Here is a 21,591-nt window from a genome sequence, read left to right as displayed (position 1 = left end):
CACTTTCCCTTTTGGAAACAATTATGTTATTGGTTTACAATTGGTCTGGAGTCATCTAATAAGGAATTTTCATGGACTGTCATTTAAACACCAACTAAAGCCTTTCTATGAAGCTTGAAAAACAAAGACATCAGAACAGAAAATTAAGGAATTTTTCACATGGTTGTTTCTCAAAAATTCATTTTGTATCTCACGATAAAGAGTCCAATATCAGTTAGAAAAGAATGAAAGTCAAGACAATACTAAAAAAGTTATGCACCTACAAATACTCTCTGGATCAAGAAAAATGTGTCTGTAAAAGTGTGAGTGCATTGGGGGTAGAAGGAAAGTGAAGAGAGTAAATCAAGAGTGACTTTCAACAGAACAGGCTAAGGTGTGTGAATTTGTTACTTATGGTATTGTAGGAGAGGGTAGGGGCATTATACAAAATTAAATCAATACTAGAAACTTCTTCCAACTAAAAGTGGAATGAGGAAGGGTGAATGTAAAATGTTTTAGCCAGTGTTTTCATAAAAAAGGAATCCACTGGAATAACTGAAGATCTCTTCCTGCTTCTTGTGTCATATGTATTTTTTGGATATCAAAACTTACAAAGGATGCTAACTGAAAAAAAGCCATTTTCTTTTTTTTTCTTTTTCTTTTTTTTTTTTTTTTTACAACAACCTGAAAGAAGAATCTGAACTGCTGTCTTCTTTCCACTGAGGGGTTCTGGGCTGAATCTAAGACTGTAAGATAGGAGTGCATCAGTGAGTAGCCCAAGGTGACTAAAGGTGAGGAAACCTGATATATCTTATTGGGATTGGATCTATTCAATCCCAGCCATAAGAAAGTTGAAAAATCCCTCAGTTGACCTCGCTCTCCTGTGGGAGATGAGGAAGACATAATTTTTTAGGCAAGTCAGCAAAAGTTGTCTCAAAAACTGTAATGCAATGGCATCCCATCTGACATAGGGAAATACTTCAACGTTTAACTAAAAAATATAGAATGTGAAACGCAAGCTGCAGGGCCAAGCTGACAAACTCTCTTGATAGATGAGGGAATCAGGAACCAGTAGTCTACAACTGGAAAACTGCTTTTAAAAAAACAAACAATAAACAAACCAAAAAACACAAACAAAAACACTTCCTGTATCCAGAGGGCAGAAACTGAGGTGACTGACCAGTGCCTCTCTGGCTGGAGCAAACACACATCACTGAGGCGATGCTGGGTTGTAGAAATGGCTTTCTCACGAGGTTGGAAAATTTATGGGCATTTATTTACAGGTGGCTCTGAGTTGGAAACTTTACTGTTCAAAAGCGCTCTGGAGCCAAAGTTGAACCCCATATTTTACAAGCAAAAGCCTAGCTGGGGAGATGTGGAGGGTGGGGTTTTCCCCTCACCCTCAGAATGGGACGTCGGTGAATAAATGTCATTCAGCACAAACGACCTAGATTGAGGAAGAAAAAGAGGAAGGGGAAAAGGAGAGGAGGAAAGAAGAAAGAGAGGGAGGGAGGGAGGACAGAAAGGTAAAGGGGGGAATTTACAAAAAGGGAATTAAGCGGGCTAGTGGCAGAGAGGATTAGCAAGAGGGGCACCCGGGACCTGTTTTTAAATCGCGAGTGCTGCTTTTAAGGAAACACGATACGCACGATCAGGGTCTGGATGTCCCAGTGAACCAATGACCATACACATCACGAGTTTCACACAGATGGCATCATGTCATGCTTTAGTTATCCACTACCGTGAAAGCTGTAGCTTCTCTCTCCTTAAACAATCAATCACGCCCTGACTGGCCACTTTCTACCCTCTACACGTGGAAAGAAATCGGACTCAGACGGCTCAAGCCCCGAGCCCTCGGCCTCCCAGTGCGGGCTCTGGGAGACCGGGGCCGCCTCTCGTGACGCGCGCGCTCCTCGCCCTCCACTGGCCGCCCGACTGTGGCAAAGCGCGGCTCCAGCAGGCGCAGCGGCGCCAGGTCCGAGGGGACGATTGCTTTCCACTTTCTGCGGGAGGTTTAGAAACGCGGGCGCTTTTAAATACATCCAGGTATTATTAGCATGTAACCTGGCCTAACACGATTCAATTATTCACTTAGAGAAAAACACAACGACGCGACACCCCACTTGACGCGCACTTCGAAGAGGCCGGGGGACGCGGCAGGGCCGACGCCCACGCTGAACGCGACCTGTCGCAGGACGTGGCTTAAATTCAAACTCTAGCTTCGAACCTTTAGCTCGAGAACGCGCGCGCGCGCGTGCGAAGAGACCTGGAAACCTCATTTTTCAAAGCCTCTAGAATAAACTTCTAGTCAGCCTGGTCGCCGCTCCGTCCTTTCCTGGGTCTGTGGTAACCCCAGGAGAAACCAGAGCTGAGGCAGAACGTGTCTTGACTGATGGGGCCCGGGCTTCCGGGCGCTCTGGGCCCGGCGGGGTGGGTCGGCCTTGTCCAGTTTCGCTGGAGTGGGGAAGCGGGGGCGCGGGCGGCGGGCTGAGCTGCCCTGTGCCCCCAAGAACTGCGCCACCGCTCGGCCGTGTCCGCCAGCCCTCTTCTGTGCGCGTCCGGCCCCCAGGCCTAGCGCGGCTCTGGCGCGGCCCTGGCTTCGAGGGAGGCTGAGGCCCCTCCTCGGAGCGGTACCGGCCGAGTCAGTCGAAGCCCGGGCTTTCCCGGCCCCCCTTCCCCACGCGCCTTCACGGGCTCATGGGCTGCTCCGAGGCGCAGGCGGGCGGCCGAGATCTTCCTGACTCTAGACTCAAATGCCGAAATGAATTTGGAACCGTCTGTTCCTCCGGGCGCACAGTGTGTCCAGTTGGATTCGTTCCCCGTACCCCGTGGGCCAAACGGCGAGCCCAGGAGAACCTCTCTGGAGGGCCGGATCGTGGTTCCCTGGAGAGCGGGGAGGGTTCGGGGGTGGAAAGTCAGGAACCGAGATTGGGCCAGCAAAGGGGGAGACCCTCTCAGAGGAGAGGGGCTCTCAGGGCAGGAGCCACGGACCTGGAAACCTGAGATGGGGAAGGTTGACAGTGCAGGCTCGCTGGCGGCCTGTCTGCTAAGTGGCCATGTACCCGGCCAGCATGGCCTGCCTTCTCACCCTTCTCACACTTCTGGAGCTCTGAGGCTCCCTCAGGCTGTTTTATGCTCTGGGACTTGACAACAAATAGGGACTAGAGAAGGGTGTAACTAAGTGGAAATTTAGAGGTAGAAGCAAAGCCTATGGAGAGCCTTTAAATCCATTTACATTCTTTTGTTATGTACAAATGAAATGAAGTTATACGTACAATCGTGTTTTGTCTTCATGTGCTAAAAGTATTACTTTTAAAACGCTAACCACTTAAAATATGCCACAAATTTTGTGACCCTTTTTTTTTTTTCAGTTTCTTAATTTAACGATATATCCAGTGTTTCAATAAATGCAAATATCTCTGATCTCTCAACCTCTGAATAACAGGTTACTGGAGAGAGGGGAAGGGACCATGGATATTTGCCTGGTGTTTCTCTGGCATATCCTTACCAGGACCATGCTTTGAAAATCGCTTCTTGCATCAATCTGAGATAAATTAACTCGTTTTTTGGGGTAAAATACGTCCTCCTATCATCTGTTGGACTTCAAGAACAATTGAAACTAAGGCCATTTTCCAAATGTACACCTTATGCATATTGTGATTGCCAGTACGTAGTTGGATCTCCTAGGCTTCTATTCTCTGAACCAAAATTCACACGAGGGAATCCCATGAACAAAATTGTAGACTCAGTGCAAAATCTGTACATAAAAGTTGGAAAAGACATCTCACAGTGTAATGGTTATTTATTATTTTTTTTTTCTAATTCATATGCCCAACAATGGGGAGCTGGTTTGGGTGGCTTACCGATACAGTCTTGAAGAGAGTAAGTATTATGGTGCATTTTGAGAGAAAAGGAGAATGCCATTTTGGGTTTTGGCGGTGGACAGGAATTAATGATCCAAATAAACTGATTCCAGGAATTTTTGTTCATACCTCCCCCTCCAACTCCTCCTCCTAACACTCTCCCTTCACCCTTGAAGAAAGGGCAACATTTCTATTTGCTTGACAGTGAAAGAGGAAAGGAACCAATCTTTAATGAGTATCTATTATGTACCAGATACTTTCTCTTATTTACTTCTCATAATGATACTGTAAAATTGGAATTATTATACTTCCCCTCACCCCAGCATCCCCTCATTACAGAATAAAGGAAGATCCAGCTAGGTTAAATATCTGTGGTTTCACAGCTGGGAAATAGTAGATCTGGGTTTCAAATCTAGGTCTATAACTTTAAAACCCAGTCTGGTCTTTAGAATCTGGTAGACTGAGTCCCCACAGACTCAAGCAAGCATCACTGGTTGCCGACTGTTGTGGGTACAAGAGAAAAATTTGTTATGAACAAATTTGTTGTGGGCTTGTCTTTTTCTTCTCTCCTTTCTCTGGAAGGAAGCCTCTTAATTCTGGCTCCCCTTAGGATCTTTTGGCTACGGAGAGATTGACTAAAAGCGGTAATATAAAAGTCTGTGCCTTTTTCCATACCAAACTTGGGCCTAGAGTTTAAATTCAATTTTCAGATTATAGATCTCAATTGGCATTAGCTCTAAGGCTATCCATAGGCTGGCTTCATCCAGCTAATGATTTCATGAGGACAGACTCACATAGGTCAAACTAAGTATCACTGTTAACACTCTAGCCTCAGAAACCCAAAGGATGGGAGGGAACTATAGTAGTAGCAGAACACATGACTGCTAATTAACCTTATTAACATCTGCAAACCAGTGAACATTTATACTTTTATTTTTTTCAGGAAGGCAATTACAATTTTTTGCCTTTTATTAACTACCTCCCCCCATCCCTGATAGTCACTTATATCAAAACTGCCCTTTAAAAGGTCAGTAGAAATTATTTTAAAACATTCAAATATAAAAAAGTATTGTTATTTTAATAGACACTGTGAATACTTTAATTTGTATCTTGTATTAAATTAAACATATGGTGAACAAGGTATAATAGATTTTCTATAATTTTGCTGCCAATGTGGCAACAGCAGCCAGTTACTCTCACCAGCAGACTTGTCAGTGGTTTGTTTACTAGCTTATTTGAATTAAAATAAAGCTTCGCTTCTGCTGACTGCACATCATTATCTATGAGACCATAATCCTGCTAGCAAATCCTATATCTTCCAGAACTGGCTCTTTTGTTTGGGATTACTGAGAGCTTAGCCTATAACAAAGAGGAATAAGGCATCCCTCTCATCCTCATAATTAAGTGTGGGGACTAATTTAGAAACAAACCCAGAAAGATGTACTATTTGGAGTTATATTTCTATACAGAATAGAGGAGAAACAGGATAGGCCAAACACCTGATTGTTAACAGAATGTTTAAACTATTAAGCAAGTGTACTACAGGAATCCAGCTTGTTAAAATTAAGAGCAACAGCAAATAAGGCATTGATGGCCTTTGCACGGGGCAGTAATTCTGTATGAGGGATCTGAAGGTATGTTTGGGAAGAGGAAGTATTAGGGTGTCAAGCTGGAGATGTGCTGTGTACTTTCTCAGTGCCATTTATTGTCTTCTTTCATTTTTCTAACAGGCTGCACAATTAAGAGTTATTGTTATGAGTGGAGCTGTTAAAATGCTGAATCAAAATAGCAAAACACTTTTTTATTTACCAGAACAAATATAACTTTTGAAAATTGTCATTGGAATTGGTTAACATTTTACTTCCAAGGTGCATAAAATTTAGCAGAAAGAAAAGAATAGGTGATTTCCTGGCCCTTTCCATGGCTCAAAACAAACCTCCATGTATTCTTATAGCCCAATTCTATCTGTATTTAAGGAGATAATTTTACAAATAGGATGTATATAAAAACAGCCTTCACAATCTACCATCCATTTATAAACTGATGTCTGTTTGATAAAGAAGAGAGAAAACACAAGGGTTGATTTATCAATGTCTTCAACATTAATTGTCACAGATGGGAATTCTGAGAACCTCTGTGAAACCAAACCAGACTCTGGCGAATTATAAAGCAGGTCCTTAGACTTTAAAAACATTTAGGCAAAGTGACAGTTCAGAACATCTGTTAGCCTTCTGTCTGAGTATAAACTAGATGTCATGGAGTGCACAGCTGTAGGCATTTTAGGCTTTTTTTTGCCAACATCTGTCACAGCAGTACAATAATATAGGTAATTATCAACACCTTATATAAACTGTTTGCTATTTTAATTTTTAGAAAGAGTAAAATTAGTGTTACAGTCCTTGGCAAAAATAATTGAGATGAATATAATCATTCTTATCTAAAGATGAATAAATGATCCGATCATTCTTTGAAAAGCACACATTTTGAATATTTTCTGCAGCCAATATGGGTATTATATCATTTTTAAAAGCAAAAATTGTAAGTGATCTTGTTTTTGAAAAATAAAAGAAAAATAAAGACAAACCACAGGCCAAAGTAATTTAAGGGAAAAGGAAGAAAGAGGCCAATAATTTGCTATCCAGTGCAACCAAAAGTGATATAATTTGTGGTAAAAAGATAACATTTGTTAATATCACACATTGTGGCATTGATTTCATTTTTGTAAAAATTAAAAATTCATTTTATAATGTAATCTATAGTAGTGAATTATTTTAAAAATTGCCTTCCTCCTTTATCTTCTCCTGGTCCTAGAATTTTTGCAGAGAAATGGCAAATAAACCTGTAACTCATATCCTGCCACCTTAGTTAATTTGAAAAGCATTAGCTCTCCATATAAGTCTAAGGACCATTTATTCCATTAATACCACCTGGATATGAATCATCTACAGTGTATATCCTAAGGGCATTATTGTCTCATACCTGATTCTCTTGACCTATACCATAGTTGTTTTCAGTCTAAAGGACTCAGAGCAGCAAGACTATATTCCAAAGCACCTGTTCTGGGGAAGATGCCAGTCAATAATGTCTTATTGAAAGACCAGGTCCAGCTAGAGGAAATAAAGGAATTGAGCTGCAGTTGGATTTCATCATCTAAACATGCAATGTAATCTTAACCAATTCATTACACACCCCTTTTGTTTCCACTACAAAAGGGATGTTACCTTTGTCAGAGGTTGTAATTCCAGTATGTTCAAGCAAAGACAAGGGAGAAATTGAAAAAGTGCTATCAATTCTACCCACAGCCAGGAAGAGCCATAGGGTCAGAAGGCCATTGTCACTGGCCCATGTACAGTTCAGACTAAACCATAGATAGCTAAAGTTTTCATTGAGCTAGAAAGGTATAATAAGGGAGAGTCACAGAAAATACTGAGTAAGAATTGGAGCAGGAAATCATTTTTGAATACGTTTGGCTTAACACGTATGAAGTTGAACCAAATGGTTGTCTCTATTTGGGCAATAGTTGTGGATGCTTAAAATTATGCTTTCTTAGAATAATCTTGTGGAGGAGGCAAATTTTCTTAATAGGCGGTCACTATGGCAAAAACAATGAATCACAAATTTCAGCATTCATAATCTAAAGGTCTAGAAAGGGTTAAAGGGGAAAGAGAAGGAGGAAGTAAATATAGCTATACAGGGCAGACAGTTTGGCCCAAAAGGAAGGATTAAGAATGAAGAAAGTGATTAAAAAGAAAAGAAAAGAAAGAAAAAGAAAAAAGAAGATGTGATAGATACTGACAGAAAATAAGGCTATCTGAGAGGGTGGGGGAGGAGCAAGGAGGATATTGATTACCAAATGGAGTATTAGGGACCAATTTAAAATTTAGGGACTGTGAGTGTTAGTGCTTCCTAAAGAGTGTTCCCTTGTAAGAAATGCGTCTTAGAGAAACATTTTAAACTAATACGTTAGTGGTATGGTTTTGAAGCCTGTTAAAGTGGGTTCACTTGATACTTCTCAATGTTATATTTCTTTACCAGTGAGGAAAACTCAGTGTATTTTGAGGTCTAGTAAAGGGGAAAAAAAGAAAGTAAACCATTTTCCAAACAACTTGGAAAATATCTTATTTCAATAATGAATCTGATTCCTTAGGGACATTACTTTTTTGTCATCTGGTTTTAAATATTTGGAACAAAGTAATGAAATAAGGATATCTGCAAATATTAGATATTTGAGTGAACTTCAAAAATCATTCTTTACTAAAGTTAAGTTTATAAGAAAATATATATTACTTTAGAGTTTACATTGTGAATTTGAAAGCACATTGTCTGTAAATATCTCTCCTTGATTGCTTGGCACTCTTGGATTGATAAGAATAGTACTTTGTTAGGGTCCACTTTATATTTTGAAAATTATTTTCTAGAAGTCAGAGCTAGCAAATCCACCCTCTGAAACACACAGTTTGCAGTCAGCGTGCTCTCATCTTCTACCCTCTTTTGTGCTATCGCCTCCCCCGGCTTGTGCCCACTTCCCTCATCTTCTTTCATTAAGTGTCTTAATCCAGGCTGATCTTTCCTAGGTAGTATCCTAGGCTTGCCCCATCCTTCAGCTTTTCAAAATCTGAAACAAATGGCTAATAGATGGATTCACCAAAATGTACTGATGACTGATAACAATGTGCTTTTTCTTCAAAATTACTAGCCTTATGCCATAAGCTTTTGAAGGAAGGGGGTTGCAGATCTTGGTTGGTTTTGTATCCTCTGTATCACTCAACAAAATGCCTTCTCCATAGCAAATACTCATTAACTCGTAAGTGAATATTTGTTGAGTTTTGTTTTTTTCTCCCTAAATCTAGTCATAAATCACTAAGTGAGCGTATTCTTTTATTTTTTTTACTTAAAAATTTTGGTGACTTATATTTTAGGTTCCACTAGCTAGAGATACAGTGGTCAGGTAGAATTGAGCCTTTAAAAGTAATATTATTTTTTTCCCTATTGATGTTTATTTCAGCATAGTAAAGATAGATTTTAAAATAAAGATGTAATCTGTAATACTACAACCTTAACACCATAAATAATTTAATATTTCTATATTCCCTCCTGATCTTTGGCCCACAGATACTTAAAAATTGTATTTATATAATACATTTATTTTTATGTTTATTTAATTTTACTGTGTTTTGAAATTGAATTTGTCAGTAAGGGACACAGCATTCCTCTAAATATTACAATTTCCAGTGGTGGAATTTTAGGTCCCCACAAAAAGCCTGAGAAAGACATTTTTGGAATGGGGAGAGCTTTTCAGAATTTTCTGTCAAACTAATACAAGGCCAGTGTCCAAAAATAGCTAATCTTCTATGATTTAAATAACAGGATCTTCAGTTATAGAAGGGGAAATTGGAAGCATGGAATTTCGGGGACTTAAAGTAGTCCTGAGAGAAAGAGAAGATCCAAACTGGGAATTAATAGTTGGTATTAACTCCATTTTAACCGTTGCTAACTGGAGGTATTTATCTGTCCTTCCTGGAGTCCATTTAGAAAAAAAAAAAAAAAACCCAGATCTCCGAGTTTTTCTGTCCTTATTAGAAATATATTCCTCATAATAGTTTTGTCAAAAGGGTTTGGATGTGTAGGCCATATTCACCAGCATGGAAAAAAATTAATTTTCCTATTATCAATGCAATCAGCCACTCCTACCATCACCCTTGCAAGCAGCCCAAAGTCCTTCACAGAAGAAACACTGGAATGTTTTGTTAATCGAGGGATCATATTGGACATTTTCAAGTGTTATGGAATTAATATTTTTACCACTATAGAGCCAAAAAGATTTGGAAGAACTGCCACAGTGCAGAGTTTAGCCTTGAATGTCCATTACCATCAAATACAATGATTAGAAGAATACAAAAAAGTAGTTGATTAGAAATACGCACTTGAATGCAGCCCATTTCTCTCCTTTTTCACACCCTATTATGACCTTAATATTCACTGTGGTACTTATATATTTAATAAGTAGTGATTCCCTTTGACATACACACCACACACACACACACACACACACACACACAACACATTCCTAGACACCCAATTGCAGGAGGCTAATCTGTTATGCAGTGCAGTTTAATCAACCATTTTTTCTTTAAGTGGGATGGCATTTAGAGCATTTTTCTTTCCTAACGTGAAACCAAAATCTTACAAGGCTGCCACCAATACGTAATATTGTCAGTCTAAACATAGAAGGAGATTGCTTCCTTTTGAAAAGCTAGAGTTCATAGGATCACAGAGCAAGATCTTCTGGAATTCTCTGTCTTATAATTCAGCTTATCCCAAAGAGGCCAGGAAATCAGGCCACAGGCCAGGCAGAGAAAACTGTGCTACATAGAAAATGCAGAGCTGATTCCCATCTTGCACCTGCAGAATCTGCTGTCAGCTGTTCAATTCTAAGTTCTGTGGCTTTTCCCGATTCCTGCTTGTTGGCTGTCTAATTTATTAACTCCTTAATATCTGCAGCAAAGACAGCACAGGCAAATATTTATGGGACCGAGAAAAACACACAAAAATGAAAGGGTGATTGAGGAGGCTGACTGAATTTTGTGTTTACTTCAAAGTCTAAGTGGTCATTGCTGAGAACTGTTTCAACAGCTGCACATAGTCCAGAGTAGCATCTCAAAATTCAGCCTTGACTTCCTAGCCCAGGCCATTCATTCCACCTTCACCAGCCAGCTAGCCATTCAGTACATCATCCTTATTTTATGTTGCAGGCAAAAAGCCAACAAAAATATGGTCACTTTTAAAAGGCTTTTAAACAGTGAGCACCTCCCTCCTTTCCCAATTGTTCCTTGCTTTTCGCATTCGTAGTTAATAGGTTTTTAAAGCAGTTTCCCCAACTCTTTTCCTGCCACATACTGTCTTGCCTAGCATCTATGCAGCAAAAGGCTGTTCTTCAAGAGGCTTTTATATCTATTGTACTTCTTTATGCCTTTCAACTGCTAACTCTTCAGGTAGGGGCTAGGTTTCTTGTTTAGCATATTTTGCATGTTCCAAGCCATTTACAGCAACTACTGCAAAAGTGAAGATAAAAATACAAATAATAAATACAGTCATTTTGCATGAAGTTTAGGGGTCATGTCGGCAGTTTTCTATTTGCAAAGGTATCTCGTAAATATCCAACAAGAGGAATACTTTCAGGGAGTGTACCATTTTGAGTTTACATGTAAAGGTTAATATAAGTTTTGTTTTTTGTTTTTTTTTTATGAGAATTAAATTTCCCTGGTAAGTCTTGGGGCTTTAACTTGTTGAAACATTGATACACTGTCAGGCTATTTGGAAATCCTTCTCCTTTGCCTGATCTTATCAAGAGAAAAAAATAAGAAAAGTTTGCAAATCATGGGACTAGAAAACTTGAATATTGACAGTTGGTAAAGAACTAAAGGTCTATATTTACATTTTTCTTTTAACAAGTATTTAACAAGTATTTCTATTAACAAGTATTGTCTGCTGTGTGCCAGGAATTATGCTTAGGCATGAGATGTAAAGATCAATAAGAAATAATTTCTGTCCTAGATGAAGCTCACAGTCAAGTGAGAAGAAAGCAGAGTAAATAAGCTATTAATTAAATGTATATTTTGAGAAATAATGCTTTGTGGCTTTGTGTGAAATTAAAATGGTTTGTTTAGCTCAGAGATAAGAAATCTAAGGTAGGTAAGTATGCTGTTAAACTTGAAGTAAACAAGCATTTTCACTCCTGACCACTGAAAATAATAATGACTAGCATTCTCTTTTAAAATACTGTAATTACAATAGGATATTCTTTTTCAGGCCCTGCAATGCTGTATGCTTTATCTTCCACATTGATACCAGTGATCTCATCATGTTGCCAAAATGAATTGAAGTTTTCTAAGCAATGAAGCCATTATAAATTATTCAAATACTTAAGTCTTATAATATGTTCTTTCTTCCTGGCTTTGACCAGTGGGTGATATTTTACAGTAAGTTATAGAAAGCTAGATTAGCGAAGCCATTCAAGGATGAAACTGTTTGTCACAAATTTTTTTTCTCCTCTGTGCTACTGCTATGCCTGGCACAAACTTTACATTTGGATTTTTCTCCTACTGTTTGTTTGTAGTTCTTTCTTCTCTTTAAAGAAGGGATCATACATTTATGCCTTATGATATCCCTCATGCCTAACATAGTGCTTGGCACATAGTATAGGATTATGAATGAATGAACGAATAAATAAACAAACATGTTTAAGCTTTTCTTCATATGGAAGTAGAAAACAGATTACTCAGCCACCTGTATCAGTCTATCTTTAACAACACATCTTTTTTATTTTATACGTAATAATTCATAGATTAGCTTCTAAGATGAGCTGGTTACTCAATATATTCAACTTCTGATAGCCAGAAGTACCATATTTATTTTTTATTTTCACCGATTATTTATAAAAATACAATTAAGATAGTTTTGTTAAGATGAATTCGTATGGTGTATTTAAGGAGGAAGTAACTGCAAGAAGTACTTCAGTAAATGGCCCAATAGACTGATAATTTGCTGTTTTTTTTGTTTTTGTTTTTGTTTTTTTTTTTTTGAGACGGAGTTTCGCTCTGTTGCCCAGGCTGGAGTGCAGTGGCGCGATCTCGGCTCACTGCAGCCTCCGCCTGGGTTCACGCCATTCTCCTGCCTCAGTCTCCTGAGTAGCTGGGACCGCAGGCGCCTGCCATCACGCTGGGCTAATTCTTTTGTATTTTTAGTAGAGATGGAGTTTCACCATGTCAACCAGGATGGTCTCGATCTCCTGACCTCGTGATCCGCCTGCCTTGGCCTTCCAAAGTGCTGGGATTACAGGTGTGAGCCACTGCGCCTGGCCAAGAATTTTTATTCACAAAAGTCACACTTACTTTGGATTAGAAATTATACAATTATGGGTCATGTGATCAATCTCACACCTTATGTTGAACAGAATATTCTGTACGTAGTTTACAGAATCTAAAACCTTTAAAAAGTCTAAAAATACACAGATGCTACAGAATATAGCTATACTTGCATCGAAAAAGAAAAAAAAATACCTAAGAAACAAAGGAAATGTCTTCCAAATCTTTATTAAAAATAGTTATTTCTGATGATTTTTCATTATTACTTTATTCAATGAATATTTATTGATCACTGATTATGTGAAGGGGGCTTATATAGGTGCTGTGAGGGAAAAAAATGAGTAAGAAATAGTCCCTGCCCTCAGAGAACTTTGAACTTGGTATATAAGATGACAATACAAAAATAATATATTGTAAAGCAGAATATAATTAAAATCTTATGAAAAACACATTAGGGAGGTAAGATTTGAGTTGGACCTTGAAGAATGTAAATCTGCAGAGATGTGTGGAAGGTTTGATAAGCAGAGAAAACAGTATGACGTGCTAGTTAAGTTTTCTTGACTGGAACCTGGGGGACATACTGGGATGGGGGCTTGCATAGGTTAAGGTCACGTAGTAGAGACATTTGGATACAGACCATGAAGTCTAGACTTACATCCAGGGAACACTGGGCAGTTACTTTTTAAATCAGAGAATAGAAATATTGTATTTTGGGGAAAGATCAGGCTGTCAATCTGTTTGATGGTCAGGTGTGAGGGCAGGAAAAACTAGCTCTGGGAAGCTGAGTTGGGAAGGTGTTATGAAATTCCGGGATGGGAATATTCTATTGGATTTTGGCTGTGGCAATTGAAAGGAGAATATGAATACTGGGTGAATACTGTAGGTATTGGAGTATCCTAAATAGGAGTGATGAAAAGCAACAAACAGGAGTCAAGCACAGCACCAAAATTTTGGGCTGAGAAGAGATCGGTGGTATTGGGAATAGAAAGGGGAAAGTCAGGTGGAAGAACTAATTTAATGGGAAATATATGAATATGGTTTTGATCCTGTTGTATTTGAATTGCTGTTAGAATGTTCAAGTTGGGGATAGCCTTCAGAGAGTAATGAAAATGGATGAATTTGGGAGATAGGTCAGGGCTAGAGGTAGAGATTTTGGAATCTTTGGCATAGTGATGATAATTTAAGCTATTCAAGAAAATAAAATCTCAAAGAGAGAGTGGGGGCAGGTGAGAGAAGAGAAAAGTTGACAGAACCCAGACACCTACATTTAAGAACATAAGCCCATAAGGGGAGACAGTGAGTCATCAGAAAGATCAAAGGAGTACTAAAATTGTGAAGGGTTATAGGGATCAGGAAAGGAGTTTACAAAATGAGGCATGGTCAGTAGCAACCAGAAATTTTCACTTCTTAAAAAAAGTTCTCATGTTAAAAACATTGTCTGTGTTTCTTCCATATATCTTTGGTGTTATATGTCTCACAAATAATGTTCTGTGTTTGAAGGCATGCACACACAAAACTATTAGTAATCATTAAAGTGGAAGAGTGTGTGTGGTGGGGAAGGGGAAGTGTCACATTTCTCTTTATTAGTCAGGTATGTTAGTCAAGGTCTCAGGAGGAAACAGATGGCATATTCAAATTGAGATAACTTTAGGTTTTAGTAAAACTTAGTAAAGAAACTAAGTTTACGAACATGTAGGCAAAGTGCAGGGAAACCACAAAAGATAATGTAGTATCCCAGTGCCAGGAATAGCAGAAGTTAACATCCCTAGGTCCAAATAGATGAGCAGAGGAAGCAATATTTGGAACTCAGAGAATGATAGAGGGAGGACCACATGGACCCCACAGATCAGCACAACTATTATATAGCCAAGTGGTAGAGGCCGCTTCCTTGGTCAGGCTTCTGACTCTGGTCAAGGAAACAACAAGCCTGAAGGGACTTCCAGGAAGGGAACTAGGGAAGTGCATATCCTGACCACACTCCCCTGTTTCTTGGATTTCTTGTTGGAGATTGGTCTAACACAATTGGAAGCTAGCTCTCAAGGGAACATGTATATACATATATTCATGCCTTCTGAGGCAGAACAGGGAGGGCAAAAGGGTCTGTATTGGTAAATGGAAGATATGTGGCACAAACTGGATTATGTGAATTTAGAAACAAAGTCATAGTAACCAACATGGCTTAGTACTGGCATGAAAACTGACACATGGACCAATGGAACATAACAAAGAACCCAGAACTAAATCTACGCATTTATGGCAAACACATTTTCAACAAAGGCACCAAGGAATGTACACTGTGGAAAGGACAGTCTGCAATAAATGGTACTGGGAAAACTGTATATCCATATGCAAATAAATGAAATGAGACCTCTCTCTCACCTTACACAAAAGTCAAATCAAAATGGATGAAATTTTTAAATGTAAGACCTGAAACTATAAAACTGTTAGAAGAAATAATTGGGGAAATTCTTCAGGACATTGGTCTGGGCAAAGATATCTTGAGTAAAAACCCCCTGGCTTACAAGACCTAAAAATCACAGGCAACCAAAGCAAAAATTGACAAATGAGATTATATCAAACTGAAAAACTTCTACACAGTAGAGAAAACAATCAACAAAGTATCAAGACAACCTAAGGAATGGAAGAAAATATTGGCAAACTATTTATCCAACAACGGATTAATAATCAGAATATATAAGAAACTCAAACAACTCAATAGTAAAAACCAAATAATCCAATTTAAAAAATGTGGCTATGGCAGGAGTGGCAGCTATGACAGCTATAACAACAGAGGCAGAGGCGGCTTTGGCAGTGGTAGTGGAAGCAATTTTGGAGGTGGTGGAAGCTACAATGATTTTGGCAATTACAACAATCAGTCTTCAAATTTTGGACCTATGAAGGGAGGAAATTTTGGAGGCAGAAGCTCTGGCCCCTATGGCAGTGGAGGCCAATACTTTGCAAAACCACGAAACCAAGGTGGCTATGGCGGTTCCAGCAGCAGCAGTAGCTATGGCAGTGGCAGAAAATTTTAATTAGGAAGCAAAGCTTAGCAGGAGAGGAGACCCAGGGAAGTAACAGGGAAGCTACAGGTTACAACAGATTTGTGAACTCAGCCAAGCACAGTGGTGGCAGGGCCTAGCTGCTACAAAGAAGACATGTTTTAGACAAATACTCATGTGTATGGGCAAAAAACTCGAGGACTGTATTTGTGACTAGTTGTATAACAGGTTATTTTAGTTTCTGTTCTGTGGAAAGTGTAAAGCATTCCAACAAAGGGTTTTAATGTAGATTTTTTTTTTTTTTGCACCCATGCTGTTGATTGCTAAATGTAATAGTCTGATCATGATGCTGAATAAATGTCTTTAAAAAAAAAAATGGATAAAAGATCTGAATAGACATTTCTGAAAAGAAGACATACAAATGGCCAATGTATATATGAAAAAATGCTCAGCAACCCTAATGATCAGGGAAATGCAAATCAAAACCACAATGAGATATTATCTCACCCCAGTTAAAATTACTATTAGTAGAAAGAAAATAATAAATGCTGATGACTATGCAGAAAAGGAGAACCCTCATACACTGTTGGTGGAAATGTAAATTAGTATAGCCACTATGGAAAACACTATAGAGGTTCCTCAAAAAACTAAAAAATAAAACCTACCACACGATCTAGCAGTCCCACTGCTGAATATATATTCAAAAGAAATAAATCAACATATCAAAGAGATGTCTGTACTCCCATGTTTATTACAGCTCTATTCACAATAACAAAGATATGGAATCAATCTGAATGCCTATGAACAGATGAATGGATAAAGAAAATGTGACATATATATACACAATGGAATATTATTTAGCTAAAAAAATGATGAAATACTGTCATTTGTAGCAACATGTATGGAGCTGGAGGACATTATGTTAAGTAAAATATGTCTGGCACAGAAAGACAAATATTCCGTGTTCTTATTCACATGTGGGAGCTAACAAAATTGATCTTGTGGGGGTAGTGAGTAGAATGGTGGTTATCAGAGGTTGGGAAAAGTAGTGGGGAGGGAGGAGGTTACAGAGGAGTTGGTCAACAGGTACAAGAATACAGTTCGATAGAAGGAATAAGATTTAATGTTTGATAGCACAGTAGGGCAATTATAGTTAACAGTAATTTGTTGTATATTTCAAAATAGCTAGAAGAGAAGATTTGGCATGTTTCCAACACAAAGATATAATAAATGTTTGAGGCGATTAATATTCCAATTATCCTGATTTTGTCATTACACATTGTATGCTTGTATCAAAATTTCACATGTACACCATAGAGATATAAAACTATTACACAGTCATAAAAATTAAAAAAATAAAGCAATAAAATAAATAATTATATATTACTTCTCTGATTTTAATTATTTTAATATTTTATTTTATTTTATTTATTTTTGAGATGGAGTCTTGCTGTGTCACCCAGGTTGGAATGCAGTGGCACAATCTTAACTCACTGCAACATCTGCTTCTTGGGTTCAAGCAATTCTCATGCCTCAGCCTCCCAAGTAGCTGGCATTTCAGGTGCCCGCTACCATGCCTGGCTAATTTTTGTATTTTTAGTAGGGATAGGTTTTCACCTCGTTGGCCAGGCTGGTCTCGAACTCCTGACCTCAGGTGATCTGTCCACCTCAACCTCCCAAAGTGCTGGGATTACAGGCATGAGCCACCACACCTGGCCTCTTCTCTGGTTTTTAAAAGGGGTGTGTGTAGGTGTGTATTTATGTGTATGTAACTTTCTGCATGGTTTATGCATTCACATGATCCTAATTTTGTAAGGTACATCAGTATATAAAATAATAACTGAAGAAAAAGAAGCTATAACCTCCCCACCAAAAAGCCCCTAGCTTACAGAGTTTTCCAGTGGGGTTTTACAAAACTTTCAAGAGCTTGATGATATGTATCTTATTTTATTTTTTTCTCTATTAAAATTGGCAAATAAAAGTATAATTATGTACAACATGTTTTAAAATATATTTACATTGTGGAATAGTTAAATCGTGCCAATTAACATATGTATTACCTCACATACCATTTTTTTGTGAGATAATACCTATTTTGTATTAATTGCTTCAGAAAATGAAAAAAAGAACAAAAGAAAAGCTGCCCAGTTGCCTAGCTAATTTTATAAGGCTATATAATCTTGATTCTCAAACTAAATGAGAAAGCCATAAACCTACTTCACTTATACATGTAAGTGCAATAGTCCTAAATAAAATATTAGCTAACCAAAGTTAACAGTTCATGTAAAGATAACACATACTGATCAAGTAGTATTTATCCCAAGATTGAAAGGATAGGACAACATCAGAAAAATGTATCAATATATTTCACTTTAATACTAGGCCAAAGAAGACATAAGATATGATGATCTCATTAGACACAGAACAAGCATTTTATTTATGATAAAAAGGCAAAATAAACTATTAATAAAGTACTTATGATAAAATTTACAGAACATTAAGAATATCAAGGAAATTCCTGGACTATTTACAAAAAGACTTATGAGAAAATAAACTGACAAAAATAAATTTAGAAGCATTTCCTTTAAAACAAAGAAGAAAAGAATGTTTACAGTTTCCAATTACATTCCATTTACATGTTTACCATCTCAATGTAGTATTAGAGGCCCTGTCTATCTTTAAAGACAGGATAAAGGCATAAGTCATCTTAGGACTGGATAAGAAGATATAAAAAATCATTATTGGTAGATGACATGTTTACATATATAGAGAATTCTGTTGAATCAACATTCTATGAGTACTAACAAAAGTTCAGTAAGATTGATAGAAGTATACAAAGCACCCAAGAAAGCACTTTAAAAACGAATAGCCAATTTAGTCATAAAATAAAAATAAGATACAGTATTATTATAAGAAATTATAAATCTGGCCAGGAGCAGTGGCTCACACCTGTAATTCCAGCACTTTGAGAGGCTGAGGTGGGTAGATCACTTGAGGTCAGGAGTTTGAGACCAGCCTGGTCACAAGGTGAAACCTTGCCCCTACTAAAAATACAAAAATTAGCTGGGCGTGGTGGCAGGCACCTGTAATGCCCACTACTTGGGAGGCTGAGGCATGAGAATCACTTGAACCCCAGAGGCAGAGGTTGCAGTGAGCTGAGATCATGCCACTGCATTCCAGCCTAGGCAACACAGCAAGACTCCACCAAAAAAAAAAAAAAAAATCTATCTATCTATCTATCTATCTATCTATCTATCTATCTATCTATCTCTCCATACTCAAAGCAATCTACAGATTCAATGGCATCTCTATGAAATTCCCAGTGGCAATTTTTACCGAAATGGAAAAAAAATCCCAAAATTTATATGTAACCACAAAGACAATGAATAGCCAAATCAATCTGAGAAAGAATAGGCCTAGAGGCATCATACATCCTGATTTTAAAATATATTGCAAGGCAATGGTAAACAAAACAGTATGGTACTGGCATAAAGACAGGCAAATAGACAAATGGAACATAATAGAGAGCCCAGAAATAAATTCATGCAGATACAGTCAATTGATCTTTGATGAGGGTGCCAAGAATATATAATGGGGAAAAGGATAGTGTCTTCAATAAATGATGCTTGGAGAACTGAATATCCACACGCAAAAGAATGAAATCGGACCCTTATCTTACATCACACACAAAAATCAATTCTGAACAGATTAAGGACAAATCTAAGTCCCCAAACTATAAAACTCCTGGAGGAAATTGTAGGTAAAAAGCTTCATGACATTGGTCTTGGCAATCATTTTATGAATATGACACCGAATGCATAGGTAACCATCACCACAACGAAAACGTAAAGCAAAAACCAACCAAACAAATGGGACTGTATCAAACTAAAAAAGTTTCTGCACAGTAAAGGAAACAATAGAGTTAAAAGGCAACCTGTGGAATGGGAGAATATTTGCAAACCATATATCTGATAAGGGGTTAACCTCCAAAATATGAGGGAATTTCTACAACTCAATGCTAGAAAAAAACTAATAATCCCATTAGAAAATGGGCAAAAGACTTGAATGGACATTTCTCCAGGGACATACAAATAGCAAATGGACATAGAAAAAAAAAATCCTCAACAGCACTAATCATCAGGGAAATACAAATCGAAACCACAATAAGATATTACTTCACACCTCTCAGGATGTCTATTATCAAGAAAACAAGTATTGCCAAGGATGCGGAGAAATTAGAACTCTTACATACTGTTGGGGGAATGCAAAATGGTGCAGCTGCTACAGAAGACTGCATGGAAGTTCCTTAAAATAAAGAACTACCATATAATCTAGCAATCCCACTCTGGGAATTCAACCAAAAGAATTAAAATCAGGATCTCAAAGATATATTAGCATCTCTATGTTCATTGCTGCACTATACATACAAACCAGGATGTGAAAACAGCTGAAATGTCCATCACCAGATTAATGAATAAAGAAAATGTGGTATATACCTAAATGGAATACTATTCAGCCATAAAAAAAGAAACTCTACAATATGTAACAACATTGAGGACATTATTCAAGTGAAATAAACCAATCACAGAAAGGCAAATACCATATTATTCCATTTATAACAGGAATCTAAAATAGTTAAATTCATACATCAAAAGTGGAATGGTGGTTGCCAAGGGCTAGAGGAGGGGTAAATTGGAGTTACTAATCAATGGATATCATGTTTCAGTCAAGCAAGATGACTAAGCTCTAGAGATCTACTGTAAAACACTATCTATAGTCAATAATAATGTATTGTACACTTAAAATTTTGTTAAGAGGGTAGGTCTCATGTTAAATGCTCTTACTCACCCCCCAATAATAATTGTAATTACATTTCAGGACAAATCAAGAAGGACTATTTGTTGTTCCTTTATATTTCTTTCTTTATCTATTCAACGAACATGAAGTGCCTCCCACAGGCTTACTACCAGAAGTTTACCCAAGCTGACATTGCATTCTTTCTGTGGCTTCTACTAAGAGACATCTTTTCTTCCTTATACAAAGCATAGGTGTTTAAAAGATAAAAATAAAAGTAAACTGCAGGCCTGGGCGCGGTGGCTCACACGTGTAATCCCAGCACTTTAGAAGGCGGAGGAGGGCGGATCACGAGGTCAGGAGATAGAGACAGAGACCATCCTGGCTAACACGGTGAAACCCCGTCTCTACTAAAAATACAAAAAATTAGCCGGGTGTGGTGGCGGGTGCCTATAGTCCCAGCTACTTAGGAGACCGAGGCTGGAGAACGGTGTGAACCCGGGAGGCGGAGGTTGCAGTGAGCCGAGATCGCGCCACTGCACTCCAGCCTGGGCAACAGAGAGAGACTCTGTCTCAAAAACAAAACAAAACAAAACCAAAAAAAGCCAGTAAACTGCAATGCCAGAACAAGTTTTGCTGATGCTCCTCCTCCCTTGCATTAGTGATTTAATAATAACAGCTATATTTTTCCATTTCTTTCTTAAGTGTCTTACTAAGTGTCTTCCTTATTATATAACTCCTATTATGTAGTATGTTATGCATTTTTTGGGGAAAAACCATTGCTGAGAGTGAAATTGGCGTCCCCAGATTTGCTATCTACTAAACCTCTTTTAAATAAAAATGTGCGTTAAAATTAAAAAAAAAATCCTCATTCTAATGTTTCCTTTAGTAGAAAGACAGCAAAAGACATTAGATTTGAATAATTGATGAAATAGACTATGCTTACAGTTGGTATGCCGTAACCTAGTATAATTATCAACTCTGTGTAAGTATACATACAAAGAAAATAAAATTCCAATACAAAATTTAATTGAATTTTTAAAGAACACAACAAATTCTGAAATTTATGTGGATGGCTAAAGGCCCAAAATG

Source organism: Mandrillus leucophaeus, unplaced genomic scaffold (genome assembly GCF_000951045.1).
Source record: "Mandrillus leucophaeus isolate KB7577 unplaced genomic scaffold, Mleu.le_1.0 Scaffold860, whole genome shotgun sequence".
In the NCBI taxonomy this organism is placed as follows: domain Eukaryota; kingdom Metazoa; phylum Chordata; class Mammalia; order Primates; family Cercopithecidae; genus Mandrillus; species Mandrillus leucophaeus.
The sequence above is the reverse complement of the archived record's forward strand: the minus strand, read 5'-3'. Positions refer to the sequence as shown.